The following is a 19,458-nucleotide window of genomic DNA, read 5'->3' as shown; positions in this document are numbered from 1 at the left end:
TCCCCCCACCCTCCGAACCTAGTTTCTGAAGACGTCTCGAGCCCTGACCCAGTCTTGCAATTATACTGGAGACATGGACATGTGTTTGCTCACATCCATCTTTGTTACTGTCTTTGAATTTCAAACTGGTAACCATCTCAAACATAATCCTTTTTTGTTTTCAAGTACTAAAATGTATTAGCCAAACTCATTTTTCTTTTCCTAAAGTGAATCTCTGCAGAGAGAAGTTTTTAATTCCTCCCTTTACTTGGTGATGTGTGTTTAGTTTTTTAATATATGTTGGGTTATTTAGAAGAGTAAAGCAGTTTGTAATACGACAGTATAAACAAGTATGTTCATCAGTTTCCCAAAGGGGGATAAACAGTTTATTTTTGAAAAAGCTAATGCTTTGAAATGAAAGTAAAGTGCATATTGGAGTTCCAGTTTGAAGTTTTAAAATGAAAAGGACTAACATATCATTTGTAAGTTTCACTGAGTTTTCCTCCTGGGTTTGCATCTTCAGTGAATTTTTTTTTATATAAGTGATTAAAAAAAGCTATCAGGTTTCTTTAACAAAAACATATGAGTGACCATACTGGTAACTAAGTAAAATGAATTTAGGTTATGCCTTTTGGAGTAGTTGGACTGGACAAAGGTCTCCTTCTATCTCAGTCATGTCATAACTTGAAATATACTTTGCTGCTTAAGTCAAAACATTTTATAGTACCGTACACATGTTTCTATCTGCGTATTTTTATCATGAGCTACACAAAGCACTCCTCTATCTCTTTGCTTATCCACTACAAAGGTTAAAAATAAAATGCAATGTGCTACTTCAGTCTATTCTTAAACTCCATTATGAAATTAGAATCAATTTTTGGGCAGAAATATCTAGGCCCTTCAATGACGCAGCAACAATGAATCAGTTGGAAAGTATGGCGAACAGAGAAATGAGATTTTTGACTTTGAGAAACAACGAAATCCAATTTTCTGAATATGGTTTTAATGGCTAGATGAGAATCATGCTCATGAGTAGTAAGTGGCCCATTTGCATGAATTAACAAGTTATCATTGCTTAATATCAAACTTATATGTAAGTTATTATTTTCCCAGGTAATGGAGGGAAACTAGATGACGACAATTCCCAACATGAAAGTCTGAGTGGGTGGCGACAACTTGCTGGTGTGCCTGAAAACCTCAGGGTATGCTCAATGGGCAGCAACTGCCTGCCCTTCTGCCCATGGATTTGGCACCAGCTACAGACGACATCACTTCCATACTGCTCACCAGCACCGTCCATTTCGATGCCGAGGCCGAGCAGTTTTGTGCGCAGACAGGCACATGATTTGGAATAAGGGTACATGTCGGTGTTCTTAGCTTGTTCTCTTAGCACTCACTGACTATGTGCTGACTTGAATGCTCAACATCTCTACCTTGTTTGTTTTTGTGCATTGATGTCTCATTTGTAATTTAGAGGCTCACAATACTTCAGCCTTGCCTTGCTAAAAACTTAACCAGCAATAAACGTTTAAGGGGTAGACATTATTGCTATACACCTGTACCATGTGGAAGCAGCTTATGCAGCAAGCACATTGTGGACTACTTGGTTGAAGGACATGCAATCGGTCAAGGGCATTTCACAATCTTAGTACTAGGGCTTGGACACACTTAGTCAGCCACTTGAGGCATTCAGTGTCAGGAGTTCCTTCTCCTTACGGTCTGTAGAAGTGGGCAGTGACAAGCCTGTAGCTCCAGTACAACCAGTCCGAGGATTAGTGGAAAGCCAGTCAGGGAAGTCCTTTCAAGTCAGTCAGAAGGGTGGCCACGGTCAGTTCCACAGAATCATACAGTACAGAAGAGACCCTTTTTGGCCCATTATGGCTGTACTGATGAAGCTACTCTAATTCTACACTTATCCCACGTTTTATGCACGGGGCGCGTAACTGTGAACATTGACATTTCACGTACTAATTGAAATACATTTTAAAAGTTGACATTTCTTGCCTCAACTACCCTCTTAGGCAGTACATTCCTGATTCCCACACTGGGTGAAAACTCTTTCCTCAAATCCCTTCTAAATATCATAATTCTACCACTTTGCTCCCCTTAAAAGGTTTAATAACAGCTGTTTTCTGTCTCCCTTGTCCATGCTTCTCGTAATCTTAAGTCCTCAAACAGGTCCCCTCTCTGCCTTCTCTGCTGTAAAGAAAACAACCTGTGCTTGTCCAGCCCCCCTCCATAGCTAAAATGCTGCATACCAAGCCACTTTTTAAAAATTCATTCCAGGGATCTGCGCCAGCACTTATTCCCCATTCCTAGCTGTCCAGAGGGCAATTGAGAGTTAACCACATTGCCATGTGTCTGGAGTCACACGTAGGCCAGACTAGGTAAGGACAGCAGCTTTCTTTAGCGAACTAGGTGTGTACAATCGACAACTGTTTCACCAGATTTCTAGATTTTTATTCAAATCAAATTTCAGTGTGCCATGGCAGAATTTGAGACTTGCTTCCTAGATCATTACCTAGGTCTCTGTCTAGCGATAATATCACTAGGCCCCCACGTTTTGATGGATCTTCCCTGCATTTCAGGTCATGTTCTTCTTGTAATGCAATAACCAGAACTGCGCTCTCTATTCCCAACTGTGGCCTAATCAAAGTTTTGTAAAGGTCCAATATAACCTCTCTGCTTTTATAATCTATGTCACTACTGATTAAATACAAAATGTCCCAAATGTCACCTTAACGACCCAATTAACCTGTCCTATGCCTTCAGGTATCTGTAGATATGTACCCCATGATCCCTCTGTTCCTATGAGCTTGCTCATGTCTTGCTATTCATTGAATACTCCCTTATCACATTGCATACTCTCTTATCACTTTTCAGGGTTAAATTCCATCTGCCACTTGTCTGCTTATTTGAGCAATCTATCCTCCTGTAACCTACGGGCTTCTTCCTTCCTGTCAACCACATGGCTAATAGTTTCCTATTAGTTTCCTAATGAGAGACTGTGGCCTGTATTCCTTAGTTTATCTCTACCACCCTTGAACTTAGTGAGCAGATACCCCAGAAAAGTTAAGGAAGTTTATCTGTGCTGTGGTGGATAATTAAGAGAAGTTATTTGTGGAATTTGGACATATTGTTCTGGGCTTCGGAGAAGAACAATAATTGTGAAGGGAGAAAATCAACTGTAGGGGTGGAAAATAATAAGACATTAGAAGGTATGGGTTACTGTGGGTTCACTGGTTGCCATTACTCTGGCTTCAATGGGGGATGATAGTGTGTACCAATGACCTAACTAAGCTGTAGGTATGGAACTCATGGGTAAACTGTGGAAATGATCTACATCACAGAAGAAGGCCTTTTGGCTGATTTGCTTCCACACTAGTCAAAAACAGCTATCTAATTATTCTAATTCCATTTTCCAGCACATGGTCCATGGCCTTATATACTTGTGATGCGAATATACTTTGATATACTTCTTAAATGTTATGACTGCATGAAAATGTGATAGAGGCAGAAACAATGAATTCCACTGCTCTCTGAGTGAAATAGCTTTTCCTCACACTCCTCTAAACCTTCTGCCCCTTACCATAAATCTGTGTCCCTGGTCATTGATCCTTTCATCAAAATGAAAATTATGTTCTTATCCACCCTATCTGTTCCCCTCAAGTTTATACACCTGAATCATGTCCCTTCTTAATTTCTTCTGCTGCGTAGGGAAAACTACTCCAGTCTATCCAATCCCTCTTCAAAACTGAAACTCCAGGCAATGCAGCAGCCTCCTAAGTCAACACTGCACTCTCTCCAATGCTGATACAACCGCCTTTTCTGTGGAGTCCAGAACTGTACACTATGCTCTAGTTGTTTTACACAGTTCGAGAATAACCTTTCTGTTCTTAAGCAGGTATACCATATGCTTTCTTAACCACTTAACCATGTCCTGTTACCTTGAGTGGAGATGCACACCAAGTTGCCTATGATCTTTGGTGTTTCCGAAGGTCTTAATGTTCATCAAATTAAGAAAGATGGTAAAAAAAAACATGTGCTATAGACCAATGAGCTTGACTTCAAGTAGTAAGCAAGTTATTGGAGGGGGATCCTGAGGGACCGGATTTACATGTATTTGGAAAGGCAAGGACTTTAGGGATAGTCAATATGGCTTTGTGTATGGGAAATCATGTCTCACTAACTTGATTGAGTTTTTTTTTGAAGAATTGATGAAGAGAATTGATGAAGAGGATTGATGAAGGTGAGCCACGAACATGATCTATATAGACTTCAGCAAGGTGTTCGACAAATTTCTGCAGGGCAGACTAGTTAGCAAGGTTAGGTCAGATAGAGTACAGGGAAAGCTAGCTATTTGGGTATATTAGCTACACAGAACTAACCTTATTTGCTATCCACTACACCACCAACTTTGGTGTCATCTACAAATTTATTAACTATACCTCCTGTACTCCGATCCAAGTCATTTATATAAATGACAAAAAGCAGTGGACCCAGCACCTATCCTTGTGGCACACCACTGATCACAGGTCTCCAGTCTGAAAAACAACCTCCACCAGCACCCTCCTTTTACTTCCTTACTTATCCACAACTGATTATCCCTTTTCCTTCCTTTTTATTGGTATATTCGTTTGCTGAGCATGTCAAAAATCACTTTGAAAGTCCTTCACTGTTCCTCAGTTATCCCACCATCTATTCTTCCACCCTAAACCCATTGTAGTTTCCTTTTGTTTAAACACAAGACATAGGTACTGGATTTTACCTTATCACCCTCCATCTATATTTTAAATTCAAGGTCTTTTGATTCAGAGTTGAATGTGCTACTAATGGAACCAAGACTGACAATTGTTAAGATGAGCGACATATTTAACAGGTCATGTTGAGTGTTTTTCATATTGTGCTTCTACTAGTAGGTTCTAGTGGTGAGCTTTCAATTCCAGTGCAGACTGATTATTTTCATAAGCTAAATAACTCTGCATAATTAACATTGTAAAATTAAAATCAAAAATTGCCTGGGAAATTTAAATCATTTTGAACAGCAAAAGATGACCTGGGTTAAATATAGATATTCAAGATCTACAGCTCTAGCAGCAGCCAAAAAAAAAATCTGAAGTCAAACATTCATTGTGTCATCCTGTACTCAGTACAGGATGTAAATTGGTTTAATTCCCAATAGTGAATGAGATTTGTTTCCTTTATGAAAATATTTGAGTAATTGACTGATTGATTGTAAATCGTGGAGTATCATTATGGTAAAAACACATTTCATCATTAGTGAAAATATGAGAAAATACTTGTTGACGTTTTAAATTGGTGGTAGATACATACATGAAACACCAATAACCTGCCCTTTCACAAACCATCCTCTATTTTCTTTCACTAAGGATTGTAGTTTATGTATTTTATTTTTGTTTATGCAATTTTATCACCAGTCCAGTTCAGTCTCGATAATAGATATTTCAGCTCTTAGCAGTTTTTCAAAAACCCTAATAACATTAATGCCCTATAATCCAATATCTGTTAGTATTTTCTTAATATATTGACTCAGTCCTCTTAAAGGAGCTTTTAAAAATTGAATTAAATTCTTTAAAATGACTTAGTCTCAGTTATTTGAGGAAATACTACTTGAAGTCCAGGATTTAGGCATAAACAAATGTTGCATTTGTTAATAAGTCATCAAAAATATTCAATGAGCAGCTAAGTCAATTAATCTAAGAGTTCTCAAAGTTTTATGCCTATCCAAGCTAAGCTAATTAATCTCAACATTGATAAAAGTAGTGTTTGTATAAATTGTTCTTGCCATCTATAAATTAAGCAAAATAAAACTAGCCAGAATACCTGATTATGACAGCTATCAAGTTACCTCTGACAGAAATGCATGTGCAATTGCATTCCCGGTTTCAAAGTGTATGGCAACATTCTCCTTTTAAACAGGAAAATGTTATCAGAAGTGAAATTTTTCTCGCATTTTCAGGGGAAAATATTGTAAATGCAGCAATTTGAAATAAAATAAGAAAATGATGAAAATACTCAACTGGTCTGACAGCATCTGTAGAGGGAGAAACAGAGTTAACATTTCAGATTGAACAGAGGCACCAAGGTATTTCCAACAGTTTCTCTTTTTTTGTTTTTGAAGATGTGATGGACTATGATACAAACTAAATGCCAACCAGGATCACAAACTTCAGGAAAGAAGGAATTGGAGAAAATTACTGAGGGAAGCAGATAAAATGTTCAATAGTTTAATTTATTCTTACAACATCTATGCTTTTAGCATCTGGTGCTGCCTGCATCAGATCTTTTCAATTAATTATTAATAAAAGGGAAAGGAATTTTGTTGGCTGGATTCAATTGATTGGTAATATACCCAAAGTGTTACAGATTTTGTATTGGGACATGATTTTATTTTCCTGTGTTGAAGTAAATGGAAGGTCAATGAATTCATGTGAATTTTTTTTTGTTGACTTGTTGCCTCTGATACCTCAAGGTGAATTAGTTAAATTGAGAGTCAATATCAGGTCATTGTATATTCATGTCTTGAACTAAACATCTGTGATTCGAAACAGGACATTTATTTTATAAATAAAATAGAAATGCTGGCTTGACAGTTGTTCTGCATTCTTCTGAGGGCTAAGTTTTGGACTACATGTAAATATTGATAGGATTGCATATTTATTTTCAATACTGTACTCTAGGGGTGATGAATGCCAAGCACTGATAGTGGTGATTCTTGAGTACTATATGGTACCAGTATGTTGCAATGTAAAAACTCCCTCTTCTGCTGTTCCAGCCTCTCCATAATACTCCTACACATCCAATGAATCATATCTTATGTTGCTTAAATAAGTACAATAGCCAAATTAATGCCAATTAGCCACACCCATTAGGATAGCTGCTTGCAGTTGATTTTAGGTATTTTCTAATCAATTTGTTCAGAAATTTGTCACATCTGCAGCAGCTGGGACATGAACCCAAACTTTCTGACTTAGATCGGGACATTGTCACTGTGCCATAAGAGCCCAATTTTTTTTTTTGAGATGTAGAGACTATTCGGTCAATTTCAGTAAATCTGCAAATATGGCGAAAATAAATACTATTTCAATTCAGAAACAAAAACAGAAGTTGCTGGAAAAACTCAGCAGGTCTTGCAGTATCTGTGGAGAGAAAGCATAATTAACGTTTCTGGTCCAGTGACCCTTCAGAGCGTTTTTCCAGCATCTGCAGTTCTTAGTTTTTTTTCTATTTCAGCTCAGCTTGTGGATCTAAGGTTTTCTAAATAGATTTATTATGATGCAACTCTAAAATTAGTGGATGTTTCCAATATTTGAATTGTTTTGATTTTATGATATAAAATTGCAAACTAAATGACACTGTAACAAATACAAACTATATACAGCTAATGTGGTTCATCGTAATTGAGTAGCTTTGACCCCCATATTACCTCCTGAAGAAGGTGAATTTGCTGAACAAAACTGATGTTTGTTATGCATGAAAAAGTACTACTTTCAGTCAATCAGGAGTCAGCAGGAATTCATTTGAGAGGCATAAGAAAAGAATGAAGCCATCATTAAAAGGATTGATTAAGTGCTTTGTATGTAGTGGAGGCATCTAGTTATGTCTGATATAGTCTCTTAGAGTCTTTGCTCTAATTATGGTACAGCATTTAAAAACCAGGAGCACAGGATCAGATAAGATCAATAACTATCTCTCTCTGTTATCCCCTTCCCAAATAGCAAGGCAAGATGGAAGTAAGTTGAGCTTACCTGGTTAAGGTGGAGAATTGGGAAAAGACAGGGCAAAGCAATACATGGCAGGGGTGCTGTGAGCATCAGATGAGTGAGTGAGCACTATGATGCTGCCTGACCTGCTGTGCATTTCCAGCACCACTCGAATCTTGATTCTAATCTCCAGCATCTGCAGTCCTCACTTTCGCCAAGTTGGAAATGCAGCCTGATCATCTCCACGAGCTAAATGCATGTCTTGAGAGCAGTGTCCATGCAGCAGCATTGCAATTGTAGTTGCTAGTGCACTCTGAAGGGCCGCATTGAATTGCTAAAGCATCCCATAAGAGGAATGATAATGTGCTAGCCTGTAAGAACCCTCATGGGCATTTTGGATGCCATTTTCTGTGGTTAAGAAATTTGTGTGACTGGCCTTCAATAAGGGACGATCTAACCATCACCCCTTGACATTCAGAGGTGCTACCGTCACTGAATCCCCCACTATCAACATCATAGTGGTTACCTTTGACCGGAAACTCAGCTGGACTTGCTACATAAACACTGGCTACAAGAGAGTCTAGGAATACTGTGGCAAGTAACTCCCCTAAGCCTGTCCACCATCAAAAGGCTTAAGTCAGGAGAGTGATTGAAATATTCCCCAGTTGTCTGGACAAAGCAGCCCACTTGACTGGCACTGCAACTACAAGCATCCACTCCCTTCAACACTGCTGACAGTACACACTGACACGCAGTACACACTGCTGCTACTTATTTACAAGATGCACTACAGGAATTTGCCAAAAATCTTTAGACAGCTCCTTCCAAATCTGTAACCATTTCCATCTAGAAGGACAAGGGCAACATATAAAACAACACCACCTACATGTTCTACTCCAAGCCACTAACCAATCCTCACTTAGAAATATACCATTGTTCCTTCACTGTCGCTGGGTCAAAATCCTTCCAAAAGGCATTGTGGGTCAGCTCCACAGCAGTTGGCCTGCAGTGGTTCAAGGCAGCAGCTCACCACCATCTTCTCAAGGGTAACTGGGGACAGGCAATAAGTGCTGTCTAGCCAATATGCCCCCGCCTTCCACAAGTGAATAAATCAAAAGCTGTTTAAAAAAACCCTGCCTCACTGCTCTACAAGTGAACAAAAAGGTGCAATGATCTGTCTTGTGGACTGCTGTAGGTCCTGTCATAATTATATGTTGGTCTTCATACAAAACGATTTGAGTTCAGAAGTAGTGATGATTAACCGCAGTTATATATGACGTTGGTAAGGCTACAAACAAAACCAGAAATTGCTGGAGAAATGCATCATCAGTGGAGAGAAAACGGTTAATATTTGAGTCTAGTGACCGTTCTTAAGTGAAAGCAGTTAAGAAAAGGTGGTATTTAAGCTGATGACTGTGTTCACATTCCCTACAGTGTGGAAACTGGCCCTTCAGCCCATCCAGTCCACACCGACCGTCCGAAGAGTAACCCACCCAGGCCCATTTCCCTCTGACTAATGCACCTAACTCTATGAGCAATTTAGCACAGCCAATTCACCTGGCCTGCACATCTTTGGACTGTGGGAGGAAACCAGAGCACCTGGAGGAAACCCACGCAAACACAATGTGCAAACTCCACACGGTCAGTCACCCAACGCTGGAATCCAACCTGGGACCCTAGTGCTGTGAGGCAGCAGTGCTCACCACTGTGCCGCCCCAAGACCCCTTTCAAGATGAAAGGAGTGTGAATAGGTAGAGATGGAGCCCAGAAAAAGACAGAGTAAAAAAAGGATAGGCCAGAGAAGAAAGGAATAGGACCAAGAAATATCTTTTAAATGCATATTCTGCCTAACTAGAATCTAGTGTATTAAGTGCTATGAATTATTGCCCAAGAAAGTGCTCTGTGACCACTACTTTTATTTTTCTCATTACTAATAAGTCCAAAGATGTGAATTGGCCATGCTAAATTGTCCAGAGTGTCCAGTGATGTGCATTGTAGGTAGATTAGTCATGGGAAATGCAGGATTACAGGATAGGGTGGGTCTGGGTGGGATGCTCTTTGGAGGGTTGGTGTGGATTCAATGGGTTGAATGGCCAGCTTATTACACTATAGCAATTCTATGATTCTATAATAATCATAGAGTTTACAACCTGCATCATTTCCCTTGGAAAAACTGAGTTTAAGTGAAGTGATGAAGAGCAAATCAAATTGTGTCTTGGTGCATGTTCTGTTGCCTGAATTATTACTTATTTCGTTTGCACAGTAAAACATCCCAAGGAAGAAAGTGGATCATGAGTTCCACAGCAGTATTCATTGACTTCTGTAATATTTCTAGTTTTAAGTATCAGCTAGATTCCGACATTCATTTACATCAGTTGCTGTTAAGTCTCCAATAAAGCAACCTACCTGACAGATTTATCTTACAAGTTACTGTTTTGAAATGGTTAAATAAGCCAGCAATTTTATGTTCTATCAAGTTAGTATACTGTAACAATATAAACTTAGTGGAACAGAATTTTGTTTAAATTATTACTTTATTATGATTTAAGTAAATTCTGAGAGCGAAGAATAAGGCTGCTGAAAAAACTTTCCAGTACACATCAATAAAATTAAAAATTCTTTAAATTAATTTTTTAAAAATAGGAATTCACTATTAGCAAATCTTTTTGGGCTAAGTTTTTTTGATTGGAGAGACCTGTACTATATTTTAGAGAACTGGAAAATGTTAAATAGTAAAATTCCATGTCAGTTGCTATTGTAACATACAGTCCTTGCTGCTTATAGCATTGATGACAGATTGCGATATGCTTTAGAAGAAAATATGGCTACCAGTTGATGACATTATTATTGTGGGGGATGTCCAAATATTGCCTGAGGGTTCTGCGTCTCCTGTGTCCAGTGAAAGCACTACATATACTTGATAACAAACTCAATATCTGACAAATAAGATTTGACTTGGTGTGAGTTTGAGAACTTGAATTTGAACCAGGAAATAAACCTATTCTGGAAGAAATTGAAATAATTTGACAATTCTGATCAAAGAAGAGTTAAAATCTGAGAAGTAAGAAAGCCCACCATCAAATAATTGGATAAATTCACCAAATGATTTTGAGTATGAAATCATCTGAAAGATATTGTGAAACTTGAAAGGGTTCATAAAAGATTTACAAGGATATTGCCAGGGTTGGAAGATTTGAGCTCTGGGGAAGATGCTGAACAGGCTGGGGCTGTTTTTCCTGGAGCGTCAGAGGCTGAGGGGTGACCTTACAGAGATTTACAAAATTATGAGGGGCATGGATAGGATAAATAGACAAAGTCTTTTTTCCCTGGGGTCGGGGAGTCCAGAACTAGAGGGCATAGGTTTGGGGTGAGAGGGGAAAGATATAAAAGAGACCTAAGGGGCAACTTTTTCATGCAGAGGGTAGTAAGTGTATGGAATGAGCTGCCAGCGGAAGTGGTGGCGGCTGGTACAATTGCAACATTTAAGAGGCATTTGGATGGGTATATGAACAGGAAGGGTTTGGAGGGATATGGGTTGGGATGGGATATCTGGTCGGCATAGACGGGTTGGACCGAAGGGTCTGTTTCCATGCTGTACATCTCTATGATTCTATAACTGTGAAAAATGAAGATCTGAAGCAAACAATTTGCTGGAGAAACTTGACAGGTCTGGCAGCATGTGTGAAGAGAGAGAGCAGGGTTGATGTTTGAAGCGCAGTAACCCTTCAGACCTTCTGAATTTCATCAGCAATTTCTGCTCTTATTGGGAAAGAAGAGAAGATAGATAGGGGATTATGAACAGTTGAAAATGGGTTGGTTGTGCTGAAAGCAACCTATTTCATGACAGGACTTGGGTTGTGGGGAAGCAGTAGACATGGAAGTAAGTGTTCATGCTCTGAAATAGTTGATGTTGAGTACTGAAGGCTAAATGAAAAATGAGGTGTTGTTCCTCTAGCTGCCATTGAGTCTTGCTGGAGCAATGTAGCCAGCCATAGACAGAAATATTGGCATGGGAATAGAGTAGTGTGTTGAAGTGGCAGGAATCTGGGAGCTCATTGTCATTTTTACAGGCAGAACATAGGTGTTCTGCAAAGCAATCACTCAGTCAATGTTTCCTCTCCCCAGTATAGTGGAGACCACATTGTGAACCGCAAATATAGTAGACTTGATTGAATAAAGTGCAGTTTAGTCGATGCTTTGCCTGGAAGGGTATCTGGGGCCTAAGAGGAGGTAAATAGTCAAGTATTGCACATTTAGTGATTGCACGGGAATGTAGTGTAGAGGTATTGGAAGTGGAGCAGGAGGGAACCAGGTTGTCCTGGAGGAAATAGTCCCTGCAGAATGCTGACATGGGAAGAGAGGGAAGGAAAACATGTTTCTGGTAGCGGCGGTTTGCTGAAGTTGGCAGAAGTGAGGCCAATGATTATTTGGGTGCAGAGGCTATGGGGTGAAAATGAGGACAAGGGGGACCCTATTGTGGCAGGGGTGAGGCAGAAGTGTGGGAAATGCGTTTGATTTGGCTGAAGACCCTGGCAGCCATGTAGCTGGGAATCCTCAGTTGAGGAAGAAAGTGGACATATCTGAGAGCTGTGCGGACACTGATTCTGAGAATGTTCTTACAGCAAACAGGATATGAGGATATACAATCAAGTTAACTGTGGGAGTCAGTGGGTTTGTAACTGATATCAATGGCCAGAAATGGAAACAGATGTTGAGGAAGAAAAGGGTGGAGTCAGATGGACTGGATGAAGGTGAGGGAAGGATGGAAGTTGGAAGCAATTGATCAATCTTTCCAATTCAGATGACGTCAATATATTGGGGAAAGAGTTGTGGAGAGGAACCTGAGTACGACTGGAATAGGGAATGTGCCATGTACCCTGCAAACAGACAAGCATAACTGGAGCCTGTATGGATAACCATGACTGCACCTTTGATCTGAAGAAAATGGGAAGATGTAAGTGGGAAGGGACTGGACAAGCAGAGGAAAAAAATGTTGTGGTAGGAAAAAATAAGTTCCATGGGGAAAACAGGCAGAAACAATGGGTCTGCATAGGCAGTCCTGTTTATGGATTTTGGGAAGAAGATAGATATTGGCTGTACAGGCTTGGGGGATTATGAGATGGGAGGCTTTAGGGGTATGTTGGGGGAGATCCTCAGATGAGGTGTGATAGTCATGGACACAATAGCCTGCCTTGATGGTGGGGTCACAGTTAGAGGAGATAAGGGGGAGATATCTGAAAGCTGGCACTTAGGCTAAGCAATGTAGAGGTTAATGCAATAGACAACAGCAGCACCCTTGTCAGCAGATTTTAATTACAAAATTAGTTTTGGATCTGAGAGCACAGTGCAGTTAAGTTCAGAGGGAGATAGATTTGAATCACTGAGAGGAGCATAGAAATTTTATGACTGACATCAGGTCGACAATTCTCAATGAGCCGGTTGTACACAGGTAAGAGGCTACAGAGGGGTCCAGGTGGAGAGAGAATGTTGGGGATGGATGAGCATTGGAACATGTGAATTAGGAGCAGGAAAAGGCAATTCAGTCCTTTGATCGCACTCTGCTATTTTAACATGATCATGGCCGATCTTATCCTGGTGTCAACCCCACTTTCCTCCTGCTCCCCAAAGCCCTTTAATCTCACTTTTTCATCAGAAACCTATCTGTTGATTAATTTTGTCTCCATTGCAATCTGGGGTAGAGAGTTCCACAGCTTCATAATCCTCAGAAGTGGTTTCTCCTCATCTCCATTTTGAACCTATCTCACTCTATCTATGCCATTTTGCTCAAGACTGTCACACAAGGGGGAGCATCTGTTCAACATCCACCTTATCACTCCCCTTTAGCATTTATCTACCTCCGATCAGATCCCTCCCTCATTCTTCTGAACTCCAGCGAGTGCAAACCCAAGATATTCAACTGCTTCTCTGAACTACTTCCAGTGGCAACACATCCTCCAAGTAAGAAGATAAAAACTGGACACAATATTCCAGGTGTAGTCTCACCAACACCTTTTATATAATTGTACTCTCAACAACGGTAAAGAAATGTTATGTTTCTGAGCTGGGAATTTGGATTGACTCTGTAAACATACCCACAACAACTGCAACAGGCACCCGAGCTACAAATCTTTATACAAGCCTTGAGCATTACTTTTATAATCCAATCCTTTTGCAATAAATGCTCGGATTCCATTTGCCTTTCTTATTATATGCACACTCACTTCCTGTAATTTATGCACAAAGACACCAAGAAGGACCCAGTTATCCTGACTGTGTTTTCTATAGCCAGCCAATCCTCTATCCAGGCCAGTATTCTACCCTTAACCCCCTTGGATCTAACTTCTGGTTCAGTCTTTTATGTGGCACCTTGGAAGTCTAGATATATTCCACATCCACCAATACGCATGATCTACCTTATTGGTTACATCCTCAAAGAGCTCCAGCAAGATTGTCAAGCACTTCATGAAACCGTGTTGACACTGGTGAATTGAGCTGTTTCCTATTCAGTTATCTCCTCCTTTCACGATTGATTCCAGCAACTGCCCTCCTACACAGGTCAAACTATAACTGGTCTATAGGCAAAAAGTGGGAAACTATCACCTTTTCTTGAAACGGTCTGTGGAATAGGGAGAGGGCTCTTGCCCAAAGTAATGGGCACAAAGGCAAAAGTTCAAAATGATGTCTTGCCTGAAATTCATTTGAGGTGGGATAAAACTAAGATATTCACCAAGTACAGAATGTTTAGCAGTGTGTGGAAGGTCAGAAGGTAAATAAATACCTGACAAGGTGAGGTTAGGAGAAAAGATAGAGTCAGAGGGAAAGAAACAGGAGAGGAGGAACATTCTAAACAGGTGTGGGTACTTCCAGAGTTATTGCAGTTGGCACTCCTTAATGTTTGAAAGGAAGAGAAAATGTTTCTTGTTAAGCCATCAAACGAGCAGAAGAATGAATTGCAATTGGGGGACAGGATAGCTTTGAGATAACACTGCCTCAACTGATGCAAAGAGAGGTCAAGAGTGTGCATATGATGGTGCATGGTACTGAGTGTGGATCTCAGGATGCAGTAGGAGGAGCATTGTACGTCACAGCGATACTTGTGATCCTCGGAGGATTGGAAACAAGAAGATCTTCGGTTGGAATCCACATTAACTTTGAGCCAGACGTTGTCTCTGAGGAATGAGTTGTGGCTATGGAAGCAAGTTTTAGCAAATACCTTCTCAAACATTAGAAGGGAAAACAAATATAATTATAACGAACAAGAAAAAAGCATTTCTTTTCCAATTTGTTGGACGAAGGACAGAACATTTAAGCTGGCCATACCTGAAAGAGATGTGGCAGTGAATTGAACACTAAAATAGCCAAAGAATTGAGGATGCTGAAGATCTGAAACAAACAGAAATTGCTGGAGAAACTCAACAGGTCTGGCAGAGCATCGATGGAGAAAAAACACAGTTGACATGTCAAGTCCAATTGTCCTCCTTCAGAACTGAAAGCAGCTAGGAAAAGGTGATGATAATGCTGATGACTAGGCAGGCCTGAAAAGGAGGATATGACAGGTTGAAATGGAGCTAACCTTAGTAAGACTGCACATGCTTAAATGCGTGCAGTTTTTATTTTCCTATCTGTGACGACATGGTGAACCTTTCTGTTAATTAAAACAAACACCCAGAAAAGCTCACCTTGCCTTGTAATCTGTTAAAATATGAGTGACAGAGAACTCTCAAATTCCACTATTTAAAGAAAATAATATCAATTTATTCTTCAACTCGAGTTGAAGTGAACATTAAGCATCAACTATTCATAACTCTAAGCCCTCCTTTCTCTTAATTGGTAATTATCTGCCTCCAACTCTATAACAACACAGAACAATCTTGGTTATCCGAATTTCGGATTATCTGAACAAGATCTCAAGGTCCCGTAAATTGTTATGAACTCTACATAAAAACACACACACACACAGATGCTTACCCACAATCACAAACAGAACATCCACCAGGACAAAAACAATTCCTTTTTTCGAGCATCCTGACACAAATGGAGTGGGAGCTAACTACAGTGTATTTAAGATCATGCATTAACATCAACAGCAAACATCACAAAGAAAAACTGAGTTGCCACCAGCATTTCCAGTTCTTCCAGAATCTTAAGTATCTATCCCAATCTACAATGCCACACTAACTAATCTCTCTCTCTCCACTCTCTCTTCTCTCTCACTTACTCACTCACACACTCCTACCTCTGTGCACACACATACATACAACTGCATGAATGAGTTAATGAACCTTTACTTTATTCTTGTCCCAATCTAAAAGGCTGAAGAGGTGAAAGACATCTGATGAACACAGGACACTCCTGAGTGGACAGAAGATTTGGTTCGAATAATCATTATGCCTTCCTTTGTTTATGATAAAATTAGTTATCCAAACAATCAGTTATCCGACCAAAATACTCCCCACCCGTCTTGTTCGGATAATCGAGGTTGTTCTGTATACTGTTCCAATAAAACTCTTATTAAAATTGCATCATCTTAATTTCAAAACCATATAGTGGCTGTCGTCTTTGATGACTTTCCTCTTTTGGCTGAAGACCTCCCTGGGTCATCATCTTTCTTTTTACTGCGAATAGGTTTCATATGAGAAGATATGTGAGAGAGTGTGTTTCAATGTCTTGGGTCTTTCTCAATGGCAGTTACTCTGTCTGACTTTCAAAATGTCTGCCTTTTTTATATCCCCCAACATCAGATTGTTTCATTGGTTCGAGGTAGGCAAAACAATAAATTCAAACTCAATTGGGTTTGAGTATCCTGGGGCATAATTTAAACTGGCTAAATTTGAATTGTTGTCAAAACAGCAACCAACTCAGGTATCCATTTCACAGCCAAATGTTACATATTTTCAATTTTCTGGTACACTTTGAGACTGCTAGCTAGTCATATGACAGGTGCTTGTGAGCTCTCAGTGCAGAACACCATTCACTCTCAAAGGTACAGTATACACCTTCATATCACTACCTAAGAGAGGACATATTTGTCATAGATGAAGTGCAGTGATACCTGGGATGCTAGAACTGTCATATGAGAAGAGATTGTAGTGAATACAGGATTATTGAACCAGTTTAGAAGAATGAAAAGGGATCTGATAAAATTCTAGCAGGGCAAGATGGACTAGCCTTCTCTTGTAGGGATTTGTGAACAGATGTCATAGTTTCAGGATACAGTTAGGACTGAGATAAGGACAGTAGAAAACTATGGATGTCAAGTGACTAAGTATATTGAAGTTAAAAATCGCACAACAGCAGGTTATAGTCCAACAGGTTTATTTGGAATCCAGATAAACCTGTTGGACTATAACCTGGTGCCGTGTGATTTTTAATTTTGCACACCCCAGTCCAACACCGGCACCGTCAAATCATGAGTATATTGAAGAAAGTGATTGAGATATTAAAGGCATTAAGGATATGGCAAGGAAATGTGAAATGATGTTCAGGTAGAGGATTATCCATGATACATTGAATAGTGGAGCATGCTCAAAGGGCCAACAACTTACTTGTGCTCCTAGTTTCTACATTTGCTTGACTTTGTCCCTGTCTCAGCTTATCTGTTGTTGAAATACTTATCCCATGTGCCTTTGTTACCCATAGAGTCATTGGTTCCAATACATTCATGCCTGGTCTCCCACAGTGTACCTTCTGTAAACCTGTTGTCATCTGAAACAGTTGCTTGTGTCATAACTTGCAGAAAGTCCTGTTTTTCTTTCATTCCTCTATTTGCTACCTTCACTGACTAGTTGCTGCCTTCCTATGTCTTCACTTTGATGTTCCCATTCTATTTTCAAATCCCTTCATGACCTGCCCCTCCCCATCTCTGTAATCTTATCAAACTCCCATACTCTCTCTTCTTTAAAATATATTTTATTGAAAAAAAGGAATATTACAACAAATACAAAACCAAACAATTCAAACCAATGTAAAAAAACACTAATTACATAATTAATAACTAACTTTAAAAAAGGAAATCACAACAATAATAATAACGATAACAGCTCAATGAAGCAAAGCAAAAGCCCTCAACCATTGAGCGCATAAATTTAACATACTCATATGTTCATAGTTCCTCCTCTCTGGATACCAGATCCATTAAACAGAATTGCTATGGCTACATAAAGGCTCTTATTTGTATGGCAGATAAATTTGTACCCAAGTAGTCTGAAAAGGGCACCACGTCTTCTAAACATTCTATTTTATGGTGCACCATACTTGTGAGAAAGTCTAAGGGGTTGTGTTCCATGACTTGCTTACACCAGCCTTACAGCTCCAGGGACAGCTGGGGGGGGGGAGGGGGGAGAGGGGAGGGGAGGGGAGGGGGGAGCGGTTTCAGACACCCCCCTTAATAATATTCTTTCTTGCACAAAAAGTGAGGATACTGAAAAGCCTTTTTTTGTGTGCATCCAATGGAAGTGAATTAATGAAGAGATACTGGGTCCATCTCCACCTCCGTCTCCAAGACATTCTCTATTTCGCTGACCACAGCGCTCCACTATACCTGCACCCTGTGGCAGGACCAAAGTCAATTAGTGAGTGTGCCCATACTCACTTTGCATTTAGGACACATTGGAGATGCTCCTGCTTTAAATTTTGAAAGGCAGTTCTGGAGCCAAATGGACCCTGTGAAGAATCTTCTATTTCAGAGCATGGGTTCTGTTGCAATTCAAGACCTTTCTTGCATTTTCCCAGATATCTTTCTGTACTCGAGAAGAAATCTCAACATCCATCTCACTCTTCCATACCTTACAGTCGTTTGCACTCGTCCGAGGAGCCCTCTCCCAATAGGTCATAAATGTTGTGAACAGAAAGTGTATTCTCAGCACTCAGCACCTTCTTCTTCAGGTTGGATTGAGAAGAATCAATTAGAAGTGTGGTCTCTTATATGAAATTTTCAATTTGAAAAAAAAAGAAAGAGGTCCTACTGGCAACTCATATTTCCAAGCCAACTGGTCAAAAGACATCAGTATATCCCCTTCGAATAAATCACAGGCAAGACACACCCCTAGCTACCCATTATTTAAACCCTGAGTCCATCATCCCTGGCTGAAAGCCTGGCACACCAACTATAGGTGTAAAGAATGATGTTGTGGCAATATTGCCCTCACTCTGACACACTGCCTTCCACACCTTGACAGTATTAATAACTATTGGGCTGTGGCAATATTCCTTAAGTGTCCTCATTTTGTCCAAGAAAGCAGGCTCATAAGGGGGCATCTTGCCTGAGATGCTTTGTTGTCCAACCAAAGTGAGTGAGGGTCCCCCCTACCCTGGGCCCAGTCATTCACGCAAGATAACAATGAGCTTAATTGATAGTTTTTGATATCTGGGAGGCCCATTCCTCCCCAGCCTGTCAGGTAACTGTAGTTTAGTCAATTTGATTAGGGTTGCTTGCGATACCAGATAAAAGAACTGAACCAGCCATTCAGTCTTCTAAATGTTTGCTCAGTAAAAAGCAAAGGGAGCATTCGCATAGGATACAGCAGACGGGGCAGAACGTTCATTTTAATGAGGGCTATCCGACCTAACCAAGAGTCATAGTGTCATAGAGATGTACAGCATGGAAACAGACCCTTTGGTCCAACCTGTCCATGCCGACCAGATATCCTAACCCAATCTAGTCCCACCTGCCAGCACCCGGCCCATATCCCTCCAAACCCTTCCTATTCATATACCCATCCAAATGCCTCTTAAATGTTGCAATTGTACCAGCCTC

At 40.1% G+C, this 19,458-nt stretch overlaps 1 protein-coding gene across 3 annotated transcripts in view; it reads left to right on the top strand.

Moving 5' to 3' along the window:
• Positions 1–19,458, top strand: part of LOC122563508 (zinc finger and BTB domain-containing protein 7C) — a 240,135-nt gene that overhangs the window by 55,120 nt on the left and 165,557 nt on the right. For 2 of the 3 annotated variants that reach the window (XM_043717595.1, XM_043717351.1), the window contains one exon: positions 1,093–1,336. The exons of the other annotated variant lie outside the window; for it this stretch is intronic. The gene's annotated coding sequence lies outside the window, so the exon portion shown is untranslated. The remainder of the gene's footprint in view (positions 1–1,092; positions 1,337–19,458) is intronic. 3 annotated transcript variants of the gene reach the window in all.

The sequence above is a fragment of the Chiloscyllium plagiosum genome, chromosome 1, assembly GCF_004010195.1.
Source record: "Chiloscyllium plagiosum isolate BGI_BamShark_2017 chromosome 1, ASM401019v2, whole genome shotgun sequence".
Classification (NCBI taxonomy): Eukaryota; Metazoa; Chordata; class Chondrichthyes; order Orectolobiformes; family Hemiscylliidae; genus Chiloscyllium; species Chiloscyllium plagiosum.
This window is presented reverse-complemented; position numbering and strand designations above follow the sequence as displayed.